Here is an 18,519-nt window from a genome sequence, read left to right as displayed (position 1 = left end):
CATGGACGGACGAGCCTGGTGGGCTGCAGTCCGAGGGGTTGCTAAGAGTTGGACCCGACTGAGCGACTTTGCTTTCATTTTTTAGTTTCATGCACTGGAGAAGGAAATGGCAACCCACTCCAGTGTTCTTGCATGGAGAATCCCAGGGACGAGGGAGCCTGGTGGGCTGCCATCTATGGGGTCGCACGGAGTCGGAAACGACTGAAGTAGTAGCAGCAGCCCCGTTTATACTCATCATCCAATACGAACAAGGTGCCCAAAGAGAATAGCCTTTTCAAATCAGACACAAATCCTAGAGGAAACTGAGATGCCACTGAAGGGAGACCAAAAAGAGACAAGTTTCAGATTAAGAATGAGCTAACTATCCTGGTTAATTTGGAGCTGGTTACAGTTTTGTAACAGAAGACAGAAATAGCAAATTGGTCGCAAATTTTAAAGCCCTCCCACCGCCCATTTTTTTTAACCTACCATCTTCCTTGCTCAGCAAACTTTCATCAGAATGGGTAAAATCTTAGGGCATATATATGAGGCTATCTCGACACTCCCTGGGAATGTTTCACCAGCAAGCAGCCGAGCATGCAGGAAGAGAGTCTCAGCCTGGACTGCTGCAACTGTGTAAGTGTCCAAGCTCCTTGCTGAGCATGAGACACAGGCAGGGCGAACAGTCTTCACAGCCCCTTACAAAAAACAGTCTCCTCCAGCCATTCCACAGTACAGTAAAAGGCTTAATACGGCAACTTTCCATTAAAGGTGGACTCCCAGGTCTGCGCTCTTCCCAGCACAACACGTGGCCACAAGACTGGCGGAGAAAGCTGGTGAGCGGCCAGTCCCAGCAGCAGTCATCAAGAACGCAAGCCAGCCCCGGGCCAGCCTGGAGCAGGCTGACCTGTCACCTCGTGGCTCTCGGGACACACTCATCAACAGGACCCGCATGTGTTCACAGGCAGGAAAAGATTCACTTGGCACACAGCACTCAGCTCCAAGAGCGGGGGGTAACAATGGAGGCGCGCGGCACTGTGGCCAGTGGCTCTATCAGAGTAGATTGACCAGGATGCCAAGTTTGACAAAAATGCACAGAAAACACAAGTGAGTCACTATTTTAAAATTCTGACATGATGAAACCAAGACAAATTTACCAAACAGGGATAAATGTAAAGTCCTTTTAAAATAAAAACTGAAAACTATGACACCATGGGGTGAGGGGATTGCCAGACTTAAGAAAACTGTTAAACAAGTTTGAAGATTTTAGTTAATTATAAGCTCAACATAAAGTTTTATTATGCTGTGAGTAATAAGCAAGTAATCTCAAACATGTCAGAGATAATCGTGTCTAGGACTCAGGAGCTGCTAACTCCAGCGCAGCCTCCCCTGGGCAGATCAGCCCACATCGAGCAGTACGGTGTCCTGCTCTGGGGCAGAGGAAGAGATTGCCAACACATGGCACCCAAAAAGGACCAGGATGGCGGGAGGGCCCGCCCTGTGGAGGGAAAAAAGAACTAGCTCTGAATGTCTCTGAGCTCTTTTATACTATCACAGAAAGCGCCCAAGGGAAAAATGAGCCAGTAAGTGAAAAGGACAGATCGTCTGTGAGCAGGAGGTGCAGGAACACGCTAAAGGTGAGGAACACGGACAAGACCTCAAGGCTGGAGGTGCCCTGGAAGCCTGGATTCTCTAAGAGGGCAACTTCCCCTTCTGGAGAGGAAGGCTGTACGAAGTGATCGCCACACGGCCTCATGAATTTCTTTTCAAAGTCTATTTGATATAAAAGGCACGGCTACATTTGGGCTGACATGGAGTCTCAACAAGAAAATAGAAAGGATTATGCAACTTTCCAGATGCTCAGTGGGTTGAAACCCACACAATTCTCCACTCCTCTGGAAGCTCTAGTAAAACAACAATAACAGACAAAGGGAAGGAAACAGCAGCCAAGGCAGCCGGCAAATTCATGAAAAGATGGAAAATGGAGGAACAATTCAGGAAGTCTATCGTCCAAGTAACAGAAGTTTCAGAAGGACATATTTTAATTCACCACCAACCTCCCTTGTCCAAAAAAATTTTTTCTCAGCACATAAAAATGTGACTCTCCCCTTAGGACCTACACATGGCATCACACTGAATGCAAGAAGATCCTTTAAGACACAGTGTAAAAGTCAACAGTACTGGAGATTTTTAAAAAAGAAGAAGAATATTTAAACTTTTCTAGTGAGAAAAAAACTTAAAAAAAAGAACTGGAAGTCAAAACGACATCAGTTTTCTCAACAGTAATTCTGGAAAAGAACATTTTCAGACCTGGAAGGTCGGAAAGATTTGTTCACAATTTCTTCAGGAAGCTACTGGAGAAAAAGCTGGGCAGTAAGCCAAAAGCAGAAGACACAGAATCCACGAAGCCAGGGCTCCAACACACCGAGCAGCAAAGACTGCTGCACCCAGAAGGTGCCCCCCTGCAGCTGCAGACAGCATCAGGAGGGGCCCGTGTGAACAGACCATGAGGTGGGGGCTCTGGCAAGGAGACGGCCCAGGAAACACATTGCCAGATATACGTTACCGTGTTGAGAGGAGTTTTGCAAATTAAGGAAGATATTTAGGAATCAAACAACACACACCATACTTCTACTATCGATCTTAACCAAAGCTGTGTTTTAACTATGCTGGGAGACGGAGAGAGAAACAGCTGTGCAAAGAAGAACTAAACCTGCATCTTCATAACTGGGAAGTAAGACAGACTAGAAACTGCTGCCTACGGTTATCTGGAGAAGGAATGGCACCCAACTCCAGTACTCTTGCCTGGAAAATCCCATGGACGGAGGAGCCTGGTGTCCATGGGGTCGCAAAGAGTCAGACACGAACGAGTGACTTCAGTGACCTATGGTTACCTGACACAGAAACGCAAAGGAAGCAGAGGTGAGCAATCAGCTAAGAGATGGAGGGAGCAGTCCCTGGTGAGTAATCCAAGGATGCAGAGAGGATAGGATGGCCAAGATGAAACAGAGGACTGCTATTTTTTGTTATAAATCTTGTGACACCATTTGATTTTTCAACTATGTTATCTCTATAAGCTACATTCCTATGTACGATAAAATAAAAGGTTATGAAAAGAAAGTAAAAAGCACTCAGCACAGTCCCTGGCACTCTGGAAGGGCTCTACAAACATAGGCATATACTAGAATCAGGGATTCATAAAAGACTGCCTAGCAGAAAGACCACGAGGCGACTCCACACGCTTAAGGCTCCTCCATACAAAAAGCAAAGAAACAGGAAAATCCAACCAACAGCAAAACCCAACACGGAACCTTTTCAGTTTACATCGTTTCCCACTCCAATTTCTTTCTGCCATGAGTGTGTGAGATGACTCCAGAGGCCTGGGACGCCTGGGGGTACAAGACTGAGGCTGCCAGATCTGATGTGCCATATTTTTTACACAGTGCCTGAGCAAAGGATGGTTTTTACCTTTTCACTGTTTGGAAATGGGCTGGGGGGTGGAGGGGTGGGAGAAGATATCCAAAAAATGCTATTCCATGACTTGTACCAATCTGTGAAATTCAAATTTCAGTGTCCATACAGTTTTAAGGGAACACAGTCATGCCCTCCTCTACAGCCTGCCTCTGGCTGCTCTCACGGCAGAAGGGCAGGGTTGAGCAGTCGTGACAAGAGGCCACACGCAGGCCTCACATCCCCACAGTGCCACACGCAGGCACTGCAGCTGGGCACTGCGAACTGCAGACATGGGGGCAACACCACAGGGCTCCGAGTGCCATATGCTGTAGCGCAGCGTTTTATTATTTCGAGAGCACACCCAACATGTCAAAACAAGGCAAGAAAACCTGAACGTCAAATGTTGTGTTTCTAAGGAACAGCGGGATGTGGACAACTGTGTTAGGAACTTAGAGGGCAAAGCACTGTGTCTCGTGCAATCCTGCCATCCCTGTGACGAAGGGGTGCCGCACGTGGCATCAGCACTCCAGGCGGCCACTGCAGTGTTCCCGACTCACAGGGGAGCGCAGAGAGCATTAAGAGGAGTGTCTTAGAACAGGAAAACTGCTTCATAAAAAACGAAAAGAAGACTTCAGTCAAAGCTGGTTTGCTAACAAGTTAAAGAAGCCAATGATGACTTTCCTCGATTCCTGATGAATTTAAGACCTTGGAGTTGTCATTTATTTGAGGAGTCTGAAGTGACGAAGAGTCAGCTTCTATGAACAGTCCGCGTGAAACAAGTACAGGCAGAATACTGTCGGAGACGCGGAACAAAGATGAACTCACGACAGCGTGCAGTGGAGTCTGCCGCGTGTGCCCAGGCACTCATCGGGCCTGACTCTCTTGCCGCTACACTGATGGTGGTAGAATTTTGCATACGAAGAAAAAAAGGCTTCACCAGACAGATTTAGTTTCTGAGATCCAATAGATCTCAGAATAGATCACAACAGAAAAAAAGGATAAATGTTACCAATAATTTATACTGCCCAATAAACATAAAGACATGGTGAACCTGTAAGATAACCACCTGAATTCAAGCTGGAGGTCTCTGTGGGGTTCTGATAAATTAGCACCCCTGTTCCCACTGCCCCCAGGTCCGAACTAGCAGCTAAAGACAAAACATGATCATGTACATTACAAATATCCTCTTTATTATATATGAGTCAGACAGTCAGATCAGTTTATTACTGCATGCTCCCGGACTTATTAATAAAGCTGACCCCTCGACTGAGCTCTCCACTCAGGCAGGCAGGCAGGAAACTGAGGAGCCCAGGTCTGCAGAGTGAGGACCCACGGGGCAGAGGGACAAGGGGCTGGGCCCCTGAACAAAGCAACCAAACAATACCACATGAGACAAGGCGCCAAGAGTGAATGGGAATTCACTGAAGGGAATTCTTCCATCCAGGATGTATCAAGAATAATATGAAGATAAAAGCTGGACAAAACAGGGGCTTCCATGGTAGCTCAGTGGTAAAGAATCTGCCTGCCAATGCAGGAGACATGGGTTCAATCCCTGATCCAGAAAGATCCCTCACGCTGCAGAGCAACTGAGCAACTACTGATACTGAGCCCGTGCTCCAGAGCCTAGAATCTGCAACAAGACAGGCCACCACACTGAGCAGCCTGCGCACAACAGAGCAGCCCCCGCTCCCGGCAGCAGCCAAGAGCCAGCACAGCCACGGATGAATAAGCGACAGGAAGTGGGACGAAGCAGGAGATGTGAAGGTGACCTAAGAAAGAGCCGGTGCTTCACTGCGAGCGCAGAAGGCGGTGCTGAGGGTGTGGGCCCAGGCAAAGGGGCTCACTGCCTAGGAATTCGAGGCGCTCTCTGGGGTTTGGAGGCAGAGACCTGTCACACCCGAACCGCTGTAGTATCTCCTGAGACACTGAAGCCGGAAATGTGGGTGACTGAACGGTCCGTGCCCACCTGCTCCTTCAGATACTACAGAGCAGTGAAACTGGATCAAGGAGGTGGGCACATCCCCCAAAAGGTCCTACCAGGCCACTTTCTTTTAAGTGCCAAATGGCCCAAAAGTCAAGTATGCAAAGTAAACCTCTGGTCTCTAACAAAAAACCTCAGCAAAGAGTTGCAAGATGATAATAATTAAGACTCAAAAGAGTCAGGCGGCTGGCTAGAAGCCACATGTCCCTCGGCTGGTACGACACAAAACAAGCCCCCCACCCCCCAATACACACACAGGGCCAGGTGACCAAGGGGCGGCACCTGGGTCTCTACTAGCAGTCTTGCTCCGGCATGCCGCCTTATCTGGCCCTTAAGGCCCAGCTCGATCCCACCCCAACCCCCATCCTCTGGAAACTGGGAATCCCATGGGTGCTGCTGATTCCCAGACATCCCAGAGCAAACTACAGAGGCTGCTATTTAATTTCCTAAAAATACCACGGCGTCACAGAACCAGGTCATCTCAAAGAGATGACCCAGACGGGTCCGCCTAGACTCCAGGGTTTCACAACAGAAAACTGCTTTCCTTGATGTAACTCATGGAAAGAAACTCCTCATAATCATTGTGACCTTACCTTTCAAACCAAGTTTAAAAATTAAAGAAATGTTTTCTTCTCTGTGGCTCCTTGCCCATTACAGGTTCTCCTGGAAATGGCTGTCTTCCAATTTACTGCATTAGCAGATCAGCAGGAATAAAGTCGGATGGTGGACATTGAACAGAAGTTCTCCTAGAAGGAAAAAGAGAGCCAAAATCACAGTGCGTTCTTTCTCAGTCTAATGAGAGCTGCCACTCAGATAACGGCACGAGGTCTTCACACACAACTAAACCTCAGAGGACTGAAAAGTTCTGGCTAACTGAAATGTTTTCTATGTAACAAGAGGGAAAAGGCATGGCCACCCTTCTGCCTCAGCTTTTAGCCTACACTAAACAATAACCCAGAAAGAGAGACATAAGAACGGGCAAATAAAACACACACGCTTATCTTTACCTCAGGAAACATCAATGACTTGCTCACTCAACACAGGGTTAGTTACCAGCAAAGGCATCACATTCTAAATTACTAAAACAGATTTTTAAAGTACTCTCTTATAGCCCCATGTAATACCTTTAAACAACGGTAACTTACCAGAAATTGTGAACTAAACATTAAGTTCACTGAAGCACTAGCTGCAGCCAAATCCTGTCTCTAATGTGAATTAACCAGATGCTACACATGAAGGACTTTAAACTGTCTTTCAAGGCACTTCGTTTAAACCTAAACACTGCAGGAAAAGACACAAACTATGGACAATATACTGACCGGAAGTCTTAGAAGGATGCAGTCTACAAGGCGTCTCAAAATAAATGCTGTTCATTTCATGCCTTTGTTCCACAAAACTCACACTACAGGGTGATTAACTAAACAATTTCCCTCAAACAAGATAATAAATAGAAACGATGCTAACCACTTGCTAAAAGAAAATGAATCAACAAAAGCCGAGTTTATTATGAAGAAAATATCTGATTCTGAAAACACAGCATTTTACCAGTGGAATGTTTTCTAAACAAAACCTTGAAAAACTTAACTAATCACCTAGATTTTTGCTTTACATCATAAGAACAGATCACCTCCACAGTCCTCAGATATGACTAACTCAGCATGCTGGTGTAATGAGTGGGTTTCTAAATGTTGCAGGTAATTCTAGTCCCATCACAACCCCTCTCCATGGAACAGGTTCCAGAGCCCTTTAAAAATCCAATGAAGTTATGTACTCCACAAAATGCATACGTGCCCCACATGTCTGACACTTAACTTTGAGCAGCTGCAGGGCCCTCAAGTGATCTTAAATTTTTTCTCCCACCAGTCAAGACCACCCACTTCATCCACTTCCAGGCTGGTCAATCATAGGCTCCCAGCAGAGCTGTACCGACCTGCCAGCCCCAACGTGCTGCATACTCCTGCCCAGGGATGCCAAATGATAAAACAGCCCTCAAACATGCTCAGAGCATCACAAATCCAGGTGCTTATGAAGTTGTAAAAAGTAAGACTTTTCTGGGAAAAGGTCTGTGTTAATTATGCGGTCTTTTCCCTTAGACGAATCACGGGAAACAGTGGGTCTATACTACTGATAGTAAGAAATCTGGTTATTCCAAAGTGTGAGAATGTGAGAAACAAGATCAAAAGATAGAAAACAGAATGAAGTGGTACGCAAGTGCATTCCTATTACTCCTGGGTAAAGAACGTATACTGAACATACACTGAAATGTCTCTAAAACTGCAGTAAAAGAACTGTTTTGGTGCTTTGTCTTGCTTTTTAAAGGCATAATCCCAAGAACCAACAAAATTAGAGGAGTGCTGGAAAGAAGCAAAAGGAACACTGGCTGAAAAAGGTTATGCAATGAACACTGAAGATTCCCGAATCCCCTTGGCCTTCTTCCGTCCCTCCCAGCCCCAGATGACAAGAGGAAGCCAGAAAGGATGGCGACCCCTGCAGAGCTGAGGACGGGTTTGCCACTAAAAACAGAGGGCCCCTGTGAACTGCAGAAAGAATGCAGAGTGAGGCCCACTCATCTGCCCACCCTGCCCGCTCCAGATTCTCCTACTGGGCTCTGCCGTTTCCAGCTAGGAGGAAGACTGCTGATGACTTCTAATCACTGACCTCAAGAAGCAAAGGCCTGAAAATCCTGACACTGGGGACTTCCCAACCAAAGGAGCTCAACCAGTCACTCTGATCAACAGTTCCCACTCAATGAGCCCCTACGCATGAATGGAGTCTCCAGCCACCTGTACTTTCATCTTAAGTTTTCATCGTAAACCTGCAGAATAGTTGCAAGAGCAGAACAAGAAACTCCCACAGAGCCTTCACCTAGATTCACAACTAATTACCGAATCACTTTTGCTTTCTCCCATCCCAAACATTTGAGTTTCTACAGCCATCACGCCCTTTACCTTTAAATGGTTCACTAGGTATTTCCTAAGATCAAGGATACTCTCTTATACAACCACAGCACTTATGTCACAACCAGGGATTTAACACATTAACAGTCCCGTATAGACTATATAGTTCGCATTCCAATCCTGCCAACTGTTCTGTGACGTCCCTGGTGGCAAGCCCCCTTCACCTCAATCCAGGCTCACGAATCACACCTGGCACTGTGTCTCCATCCAGAACAGTTCTGCAGCAGTCCTGTCTTTCATGGCATCTCTGAAGAACCCAGGGTATGAATTTCTGGCAGTAACACCACACAGGTGGTAAGTGAGGTTCGTTTTTCCTAGAGTATCACATAAGTAGTAAGACGGTATCAATGTGTCCCATTACTGGGATTTTGATCACTTAGTGAAAATATTTGTCTTATTTCTTCATGTAAAATAACCATTTTCCCCTCACTAATTAACTAGTAATCTGTATGGAGATAAATTTTGATATTACATTCGTAAAACATTCACCCAGTAGCTTTAGCAACCTCTGGCAATTGTTATCTGAATCGATTGCTACTGACAGGTATAAAACTATTTTATTTTGTAAATCTGCTGTTCCTCCTACACTTATCAGCTGACAATATGACTTAAGTATATTTCCTTCTCCCCACTCATTCGTTAATTCATTAGCAGTATGGACTCATGGATTCTTAATTCATCAATATCACCATTCATTCTGATGCTCAAGTTATCCCAGCTCTGGCCAAGGGGAACCCCTTCAAGCAGAGGAATGTGTACTTTTCATGTTTTTTGCACATTCCCTTATCAAGGACTCCTCGTTCCTTATCGTGGAAGATGTGATTTAGAAACGAAGATCTGAGAAACTATGTTCACAGACAGTGAACAAAGCTGAGGGAGAATGGAACTGTCGTATGAATTCACCTCTGTGTGTTGTAACTTTTAAACATGAATGAAAAACACAGGTTCTGATACCATCTCAGGAAAACCTGTATCATGAAGCACAGAGAACGAAACAGACAGAAAAACGCAGGATGGAGGAAAAGACTACACAAGGAAAAAAGTACCTTAAAAAATTACCTGACATCCTCAGGAAGATATGTGTGTGTGTGTGTCAGGGAGATGTGTGTGTGTGTGTAATCAGCAGACTAATACATAAGGAAAATTATTTCCAACCGTGTGTGTGTGTGTGGGAAACATAAGGAAAATTATTTCCAACTGTGTGTGTGTGTGTGTGTGTGTAAAATTGTGTGTGTGTGTGTGTCAAGGAGATGTGTGTGTGTGAGGAAAATTATTTCCAACCCAGAAGTCTATACCCAGCCAATCTATCAATAACGAATACACAGAAAGTCTCAGAAGATTTACCTCCCACAGTCCACTCTCACAGGAAACTGCTAGAGACTGTGCTCCACTAAACCAAGAGGGAGAACGCCACGGAAGACGACAGCAGAGAAGCGGGCGATGGAGAAGAGAGGCAAGGACTCCCAGGGTCCCAGCGGGGAGAGCGAGCAGCCCAGTCCAGAGCAGGTACAATTTTCTTCAAGCGATTAAGCCGAATATGTAACTGGCTGAAAGTCTGAGGCTAAACTAGTGATTGATACACTAAAGAAAAAAAAGGGCAACATTTCCTAGGAAAACCAGAAGCTGTTTACAAAAAGTATTTGTAATGTACCCCTTGACACTATTAACAGCATCACAAGTAGTAATAGATAAATACTGATTTAACCAAAATCACAGTAGAACTATACTGGAGAGACAGGGACAAGGGTGCAGTGTGGGGAGTGGGGGGCAGCGAATCCTTATCTGCCCTATCTTTTCACAGCAGGAAATCAACAGACTTAAAACTAAAAAGAAAAAGAATCAGCAAGCGTGCATACAAGTATGAACTCTTCCAAAACGCTCTTCAGACATATGGAGGTAAATATGTATTTTTTTTTAAATGGGCTAAAAGAGTTCTAAGTAACATAGTTACCTCCAGGGAAGAGGGAAAAAGAGGGAGGGGTGCCTAGGAAATGCTGTCATCTATCCAACCTCCTAAAACTGGTTCACCCTTAACTGGAGGTATGCAAAATTGACCCCAAAAGAATTTTTTTCAAACACATTTTAAGAAGAATATTACACTGGGAGAGAGCATTACATGCTGAGACCAGAGACGCGTGACATCAGCTGCTCACTAGCTGTGTGACCTGAGACAAGCCACCTGACCTGAGGGTCCATTTCTTCATTTACAAAATAAAGGAGCTGGGCTAAATTAACTCTCAACTTCCTTCCTGTTTCAATACATTTATAAACCTAATATAAAAATAATCGAAAGTTTAAATATGGTGCTGGTGGCCATGGACAGGAGCAAGTTACAGAAAGAAGGAAGCAGGACTCGGTGAAATAATAAACAGAGAGAAGTAAAATGGGGGGGAAACTGCCGCTTTTCGCCGGTGGGTACCAAGATGGTGCTGACGGTGAAGGTGAAATGAGAACAGCACTGTTCGATTAATGAAGACTGAAGAGTTCCCAATCCTGGCAAGGACAAAAATGAGAAAGGCCACGGCAACGGAACAGCGGGCCCAACTGCACGAAGTCAGAGAAGCTGAAGGAGGAAAACGGAGATTTGCTACTAAAGAATCATTTGACGTCTTAGTCCTCTGGGTTGTAACAGAATACCATACTTCACAACTTACAAACAACAGAACTCTACTTCTCACACTTCTTGAGACTGGGAAGTCCATCGTCTAGTGGGGACCCCCTTTCCTGGTTCAGACAGTGGCCTTTGTGGGGCCCTCACACAGCAGGACGGGTGAGGGAACCCTCGGGGATTACCAAGGCCGTTCATTAAGGCTCCACCCTCATGACCTCATCACCCCGAGGCCTCACTCCCCCAAACCGCCACACTGAGGATTAGGTTTCAACATATGAATCTTGGGGTGGGGACACAAACATTCAGGCTATAACAACTGACAGCGTTATTCTCTCAGAGGAAATGGATCCAGAGGCGTCCCTTCGAAAAAGGGAAAACAAGGTTTTTTTTTAAGATAATATACTTCTACTTTCATATTTATTCTTGCCAATCATTCCTTAAAGGTGCCCCATTTTCCTCAACAGCCATATCGGAAAGGGTCTCCCTCTTTCCAATACCAATCAGTCTGATCAAGGCCAATGAAGAGAATGTTAGAACATGATTATAAAAGTATCAGTCAAGGATGAGGGCTGGGCTTAGCCTAAAACAGCAAAGGAACAGATTCTCAACTAAACAGTAACTAAATATGTACTTGCTTAGTCACAGAACTCGAGAATAGCAAGAGTGAACGTCTCCCCTTACAAGCCCTCTGTGCCAGCATTATACATGAGCTTCTCAATCCTCTTAGGTATTATTTCTATTTTGTAGTTGAGAATAATAAGAAAGGACTTACTCCCAAAAGAAAACTGAATTTTTTTTTTTATTCACTTTGGGGGAAAAAAGGAATAATAACCTCTCTCTATGCTCTTACATGAATTTTTAATATAAATTCCCTGATATTCTTCACAGATGCAAATTCACAAGAGGAAACTACAGCTATTACATAACAGGCAAGAAAATATTTTCTCCTTGTATCACATGTCATACACAAACAACTAAAAACAACCTCTCGGTTACAAACAGGTGAAACAGCCTGGACACACAGAAGCAAGCAACTACTGTTACCAGCAAGTCCCGAGACAGGCCAACTCAATCGTTCCCATGTGGATTTTAATAATCCTTTTTCTGCAAGCGTGCTCACACGTGCTCCCCAAACACCCAAGTCTAAAAAGATGCAAGATAGTGAGATGGGAAGACAATCCATCTCTATAAAGTTTTATTCAACATTTTATCCTCAATGCCTAGCACATAGAAAATAAACTAACCCCCCCCATATTCTGACCACAAAAATCATCAAAAATGAGCACACAAACACTCATAATTGAGAGAAACAACCTAAATAAGTAACATCATTTTCAGAGGCATCTTTATATATATAGTATATTATATATATTAATATTGTATATTATATATACAATAATTGTGTATATGTATTATATATATGTGCACACAGACATATATGTAACTATCAGCTAATTTCAGAAATAGCAATTTAATATAAGCTGTGGCAAAAATACAGGCTTTGAAACCAGTAATCAAAACTACCTGTACCAAGAATACGAAAAGACTACTTTTTAAAGTATTAAACACTCAAGGTAAATCCATACTACCACCTTCCAAAAGCAAAATCATGAATGTAAAGCACTTTAAATAAAAACTTTGGCCCCTAATCAGATGACATCACCGTCCGGCTATGCACCCTAATGGACACTCAAATCACTGCCATTGTGCATAAAGCCAATCCAACCAAGTTGCTATTAAAATGGAGCCAAATCATAAATTAGTAAATTAGCATCCAAAGTAAAGCTCAGAAAACCAACTCTGCCTATTACAATGTCAGCGTGCAGAGAGGTGGAGCAATGGTACGAAAGATGGCAGGGTTCCTTCCAATCGCCAAAACTACACTTAGCTGGCTCACCCACAGTTACACAGCAAGCTTAACTTGACGTAAAAGCTGAAACTTCCATAATCCACAGTACAAGAACAAGAAAGGCATCAACCTGCTATAGGACATCATGGTAACCAAGCGATCAATATGTGAAACCCAAGTACAGAGACTGGAAAACATGCTAAGCAACAGGAAGGTGAATGAATGTATTCACTGAAAACTCAACCCAGGAATGGGATTTTCAACTAGCAAACCAAGATATCTAAGAGATGAAAAAGGAAAATCCCTTCAAATAGTCTCTTGGTGTGGCCTAAAGAGTAGATGAAATAGGAATGGAGAAAGGGCCCAAGTCACAACCACAAGCACTGCCACAAGCTCCGCCTACTTTTAAACACAAATCTGATTCCTAAGTGGCAATTCTAATCAGACTCATAACTTGGTATCCAGCACCAACATTTCTAAAGTTGTAAAAAAAAAAATAATGATTTTTTTAAGGTAAATACTCTGTGCCTACACTGTCCAATACAGTAAGCCACTGGCCACACACAGTCATGAGTACCAGCAATACAGCTAGTTAAGACTAAGGAACTGAATTCTCAATTTTAATTTAAATAGCCCCACTGAGCACAGATAAAAGAATACTATTTTACCAGACAGCACCGTCCCAGCTCACATTAAAGCACAGAATAAAACATTTATAGACTACAATCTTGGGTTAAGTTCACATCTATAGGCTTCAATTTCCTCAACCAAAATATGTAAAGAGGGTTCTGATCGTCTCTGTGACTAAAAATAAATTAGGGCAGCAGGTCAACAAGTTCTAAGGCCTTTGTCAAGTAATTAAAGCCATACTTCCCCCTCAAGCTTCTGGCAGGTTACCTCCCTCTGATCAAGCAAGGGTATCATACTACTCCTCACTCCATCAAACTTAACGGGGAAAACCACGAGAACACTGACTCAGTTCAGTCTACCTTCGGACAAGTAACCTCACCTCTTCAAGCTTGTTTTTGTAACTGTAAGATGAGAGGATTAGACTAAATGATCGTTTCAGTTCAGCTCAGCTCAGTTCAGTTGCGTCCGACTCTTTGCGACCCCATGAATCGCAGCACGCCAGGCCTCCCTGTTCATCACCAACTCCAGGAGTCCACTAAGACTCATGTCCATCGAGTCAGTGATGCCATCCAGCCATCTCATCCTCTGTCGTCCCCTTCTCCTCCTGCCCCCGATCCCTCCCAGCATCACAGTCTTTTCCAATGAGTCAACTCTTCGCATGAGGTGGCCAAAGTACTGGAGTTTCAGCTTTAGCATCAGTCCTTCCAAAGAAACCCCAGGGCTGATCTCCTTCAGAATGGACTGGTTGGATCTCCTTGTAGTCCAAGGGACTCTCGAGAGTCTTCTCCAACACCACAGTTCAAAAGCATCAGTTCTTCGGCACTCAGCCTTCTTCACAGTCCAACTCTCACATCCATACATGACCACTGGAAAAACCATAGCCTTGATGCTTCAAATCCTAAACTACTACTTTTCTGTGGCTCTACGAAGAAACATAAGTGAAACCAAGATACTCCAACAAATGAAGAAAAAGGAATCAACGAATAACCGCAGTCTCACACTCAAAAGAAATTAAATTTAACACAAGATCTTAAAGTAGAGAGTCCCAGTGATAGAGAATTTAAAGTTACACCGTATCAGTGTCCTCCGCTGGGAGACCGGCTTGGTCTATTTATGGGTGCCCAGTTTTTTGTGTTTGATTAAATTCCATATGGAACATGCTGCTTTCTCCAAAGCAGGGATTTCAGTAACACCGGGTGAACACAGGTGGCGCGAGAATGCACCGCCCAGGATGCACTGTCCCTCCCTCCCACAAAGTGCGCCAAGGAAGCCTCCCCTCCACCAGGCAGGCGGCAGCAGTCGCCGCTGCTACACGCTCGCTTCTCGGACCACACCAGACATTCGCTGACTCTGTCAATGATCCCAACCAAGTAAAACGATCCTCTGGTGAAAGGAGCTGTGGCTGTATTCAGGTGAAATAAGGACAACGGGAGTGAATTCATCCATGAACCTTTAAGACATGTTAGATCCGTCTTTCCTGTGGTCTATAACTCAGAACATATGAAAAACAGGATAAAAAATCCTAACAGGAAACAGGAGAAGGGAATAGTGGATGATAATTTATGAGCAGTGCGTTAAAAGGCAGATCAAGAGAGAACGACAGGCTTAATTAACACTGCTCTCCAAAGGTGTATTTTCAAATATCTTCTGTGCCAGTAAAAGACCCACTGGTACTTTTCTCCATCTTATAAAATGGTGTGAGGGACGGGCTCACTCTCAAAGTACCATTTACAGCATGGTAGAAAAAAACAAAACCAAATGTTTTATCTGATACTGACTTTCCTTTACATTACAGGTGATTTAACCAGGACGCCACTAATGACCATTTAGTTTCAATTTTTACTACCATCAAAAAATGCCAGAGTTTCCAGAAGTGGAACTGCTGGATTAAACAAGGCCCATTTCCGGTTAGGTACACAAAGCCCAAGGGCTCTCCCAGCGGCCATGGCTACTCCCACCAGCCCCTGCCTGGCTCTTCACACCCATGCCCAGGATCCTCTTCTCTTGGGAGCGCTGGTTTTCTCTAAGAGCCATTTATACTCCACTTTTCTCCAACTGTCTGTTTATATCCTTTGTTTGTTTTTCTACTGGGTCTGTCTTCTCAATGATTTGTAGTGGTTCTTGAAAAGTAAAAGAAAAGGGGCCCTTTGTCACAGAGCCTCCCCTCTTCACCTCAGTCCAGTCTGGTGTCTGTCTGCGCCACTCAACTGAAACTGCCTCTTCAAGTCGCCAGCGCCCTCCCGGTGGGGCTACTCTAAGCGAAACTCTTCTGTCCTCGTCTCAGCTTCGCTCTCAGAGCAGTCAGTACCCTTCACTGCTAGACCCTCCTTACTGACAGTCTCTCCTTGGCTTCTGTGAGAGCAGAGCCTCCTTGTTTTCTCACTGGCCACCTCGCAGTGTCCTCTAAGGCAGAGGTTCCCACCGGGTTCAGACTGGACACGGCCTCGGTACACTCTCCCGGGCTGATGACAGTGGCCAGGGTGTCAGTTTCCACTTGTTCTATTCACACACACTATCACCGCAGCAACTCAAACAAGACTTGGGGAGAATCTTTTTTAAAGGGCTTTGTTGAATAAATGAAGCCATTTTTGCAGGTTTTTAAATATACCTCTATAAACACAATGAGATTCAAATTTATAAAACTGATTAAGGCCATCTCTGCACCTCAAACACAGGCACCCGTTTGCCCTTGGATGTCTTGCAAGCATATTAAATTTAATCTCTCCTAAACAGGCTTTTCGGAGAAGGCAATGGCACCCCACTCCAGTACTCTTGCCTGGAAAATCCCATGGACAGAGGAGACTGGTAGGCTGCAGTCCATGGGGTGGCGAAGAGTCGGACACGGCTGAGCGACTTCACTTTCACGCATTGGAGAAGGAAATGGCAACCCACTCCAGGGTTCTTGCCTGGAGAATCCCAGGGACGGCGGAGCCTGGTGGGCTGCCGTCTATGGGGTCGCACAGAGTCGGACACGCCTGAAGCGACTCAGCAGCAGCAGCAGCAAACAGGCTTTTGCTCTCTATCACACACCGATCACCTAACAAACCCTTTCTCACCAGGTCCGCCCCTCCCAGAAAAGGCACACCCAGCTGGGTGGACTCCTCTTTCCCCCAACATCCAATTCACCAAAGCTGTGTCAGCTCCATCTTCCTTGCACCTCCGCTTCTCCAGCTTCTCTGGCCACCGCCCAGAGGACAGAAGCAGCTTGCTAACTTACCCCTCTGCAGCGCCTCTGCCCTGTAAGCCACCGTTTACCTCGGTTCCTAGTCCATGTCCCCTGCCCCTCCATGTGAGCAATGAAGACACTGCTGATAATCTGCTCTGTGGGGCCCACTGCGGCAGCCGTGCCAGGCTTTTGGAGCACATGAAACATGGCTAGTTCAAACTGAGAAGTGCTCATGTATAAAATACAGCTGACTTCAAAGACTGAGTACAAAAAGAAGTGAAATACCTCATTAATAATTTTGTATGACATGCTGAAATGATATTTTGTATTACTGGGTTAAAATACATTAAAATTAACTTTACCTGTTGCCGTTTCACGAGGCCATTAGAAAACATATGATCACACATGCAGCTTGCTCTGTATCTCTGAGACACTGTCCTGATTCACTGAGGGCACCAGCATGCCATCATTTTAATCACATGTGACCAAAGTATAGAAAGCACAGGCCTGGCACTGGGCGGGCACCCAGATATTTGCTGGAGGCATGATGGCCAACAATCACTATGCTTTACGCACACTCATTTAAAAACGAAACATGGAAAATTTTACCTCTTACTTGCAGCTGAACCACACTTTGAGGTACAATTTTTATTAGGAAAACAACTTTACTTTCTTCGTTGTTTAATTCAACAAATATTTACTGAGACCTGCTCTCCAGAGCCCACCAGATTCATGTGTCCCAACTTCCAGCTACGCTGTTCCAGCTGGGCTCACTGCTGCCCTTTTATGAAGGAAAACCCATAATGTGGGATCAGAAAGGCCTTCTTTGCTTCTCATATTTTGCATTTTTACAATAAAACATCATTTGAATTTATACAAATACATCCTTTTAAACTATTAAAACAACACATATAAAGTGACAATCTCCTTTTACCTACCTAGCTCCTTCTAATTAATTTCAGAACTGTTAAGAAAACTTTACACATATATGAATTTTAAGATATGTTGTCTACTTCTCTAACAATCATTCTAATTATATCATTAATTTTTAAAATTTTCCATCAGAAGGGGAAGACAGAAACTGGGGAAGACTGGAAAATCAAGGTGGCGTAATAAGATTTTGAGTCACCAACCCTTAAAACATTAGTCATCACAACTCAAAAGATCATCGTGAGAGCAGGAAAGCTAGTGGACAGGACAAGGAGGAAAAGAAACCAGAAGGCGGTTATTAACATGGAAAGTCTAACAAATAAGAGGTGGGTAGTGATCATCTCATAATGTACAGTAAGTCCCCCACACACAAATGAGTTCTGTTCCAAGAACACATCTGTAAGCCCGATTTGTTAATAAGCCCAACAGCTAGCCCAGATGCCCAACTAACACAGTCAGCTACGGAGTGCTATACTGTAACAGTGTAAACTCTTTCCACACAAACAATACATAAAAAGCACACAGACACAAAACATAAAAAACATTTCTAATCTCCCAGTACAGTACCTTGAAGAGTCCAGTATGGCATCGAGTGAACAGGCAAGAAGAGCCGCTGCCCGGAGGAAGGGGCGGGAGGGATGGCCGAGCTGCAGGGTCGTCCGCATCAGGAGACGGAGGGTGAGCCGCGGGGTCACTCCTGCCTGACGCGCACGGCATTTGACGGCGCAGGTTCTGGTCCCTTACTGAATTCAGTTCTATCTACCCTCCTGAAGAAACTACCCAGTGATGTCTGGGTAGCAGTCCCTTTCCTCGCCCCCCTGTGACACGGTAGTGCTGGGCTGCATTCTGAACGGCTGCTGCAACTCTTGGGCAACGTTCTATGTTCAGGGGCTATGACTCAAAAGCTCACAGCACCTCCTCAAACGAATAAAATCTCCTTGCCATCTCCTGTGTCACAGATCT

General features: G+C 44.7%; 1 protein-coding gene across 7 annotated transcripts in view; it reads right to left on the bottom strand.

The window, feature by feature from the left end:
• PPP6R3 (protein phosphatase 6 regulatory subunit 3) overlaps positions 1-18,519 on the bottom strand; it is a 122,277-nt gene that overhangs the window by 78,177 nt on the left and 25,581 nt on the right. For 6 of the 7 annotated variants that reach the window (XM_018043013.1, XM_018043012.1, XM_018043015.1 and 3 more), the window contains one exon: positions 6,007-6,159. The exons of the other annotated variant lie outside the window; for it this stretch is intronic. The gene's annotated coding sequence lies outside the window, so the exon portion shown is untranslated. The remainder of the gene's footprint in view (positions 1-6,006; positions 6,160-18,519) is intronic. 7 annotated transcript variants of the gene reach the window in all.

The sequence above is a fragment of the Capra hircus genome, chromosome 29 (assembly GCF_001704415.2).
Source record: "Capra hircus breed San Clemente chromosome 29, ASM170441v1, whole genome shotgun sequence".
Classification (NCBI taxonomy): domain Eukaryota; kingdom Metazoa; phylum Chordata; class Mammalia; order Artiodactyla; family Bovidae; genus Capra; species Capra hircus.
Note: the sequence above shows the minus strand (reverse complement) of the source record. Positions and strands in the feature narration are given on the sequence as shown.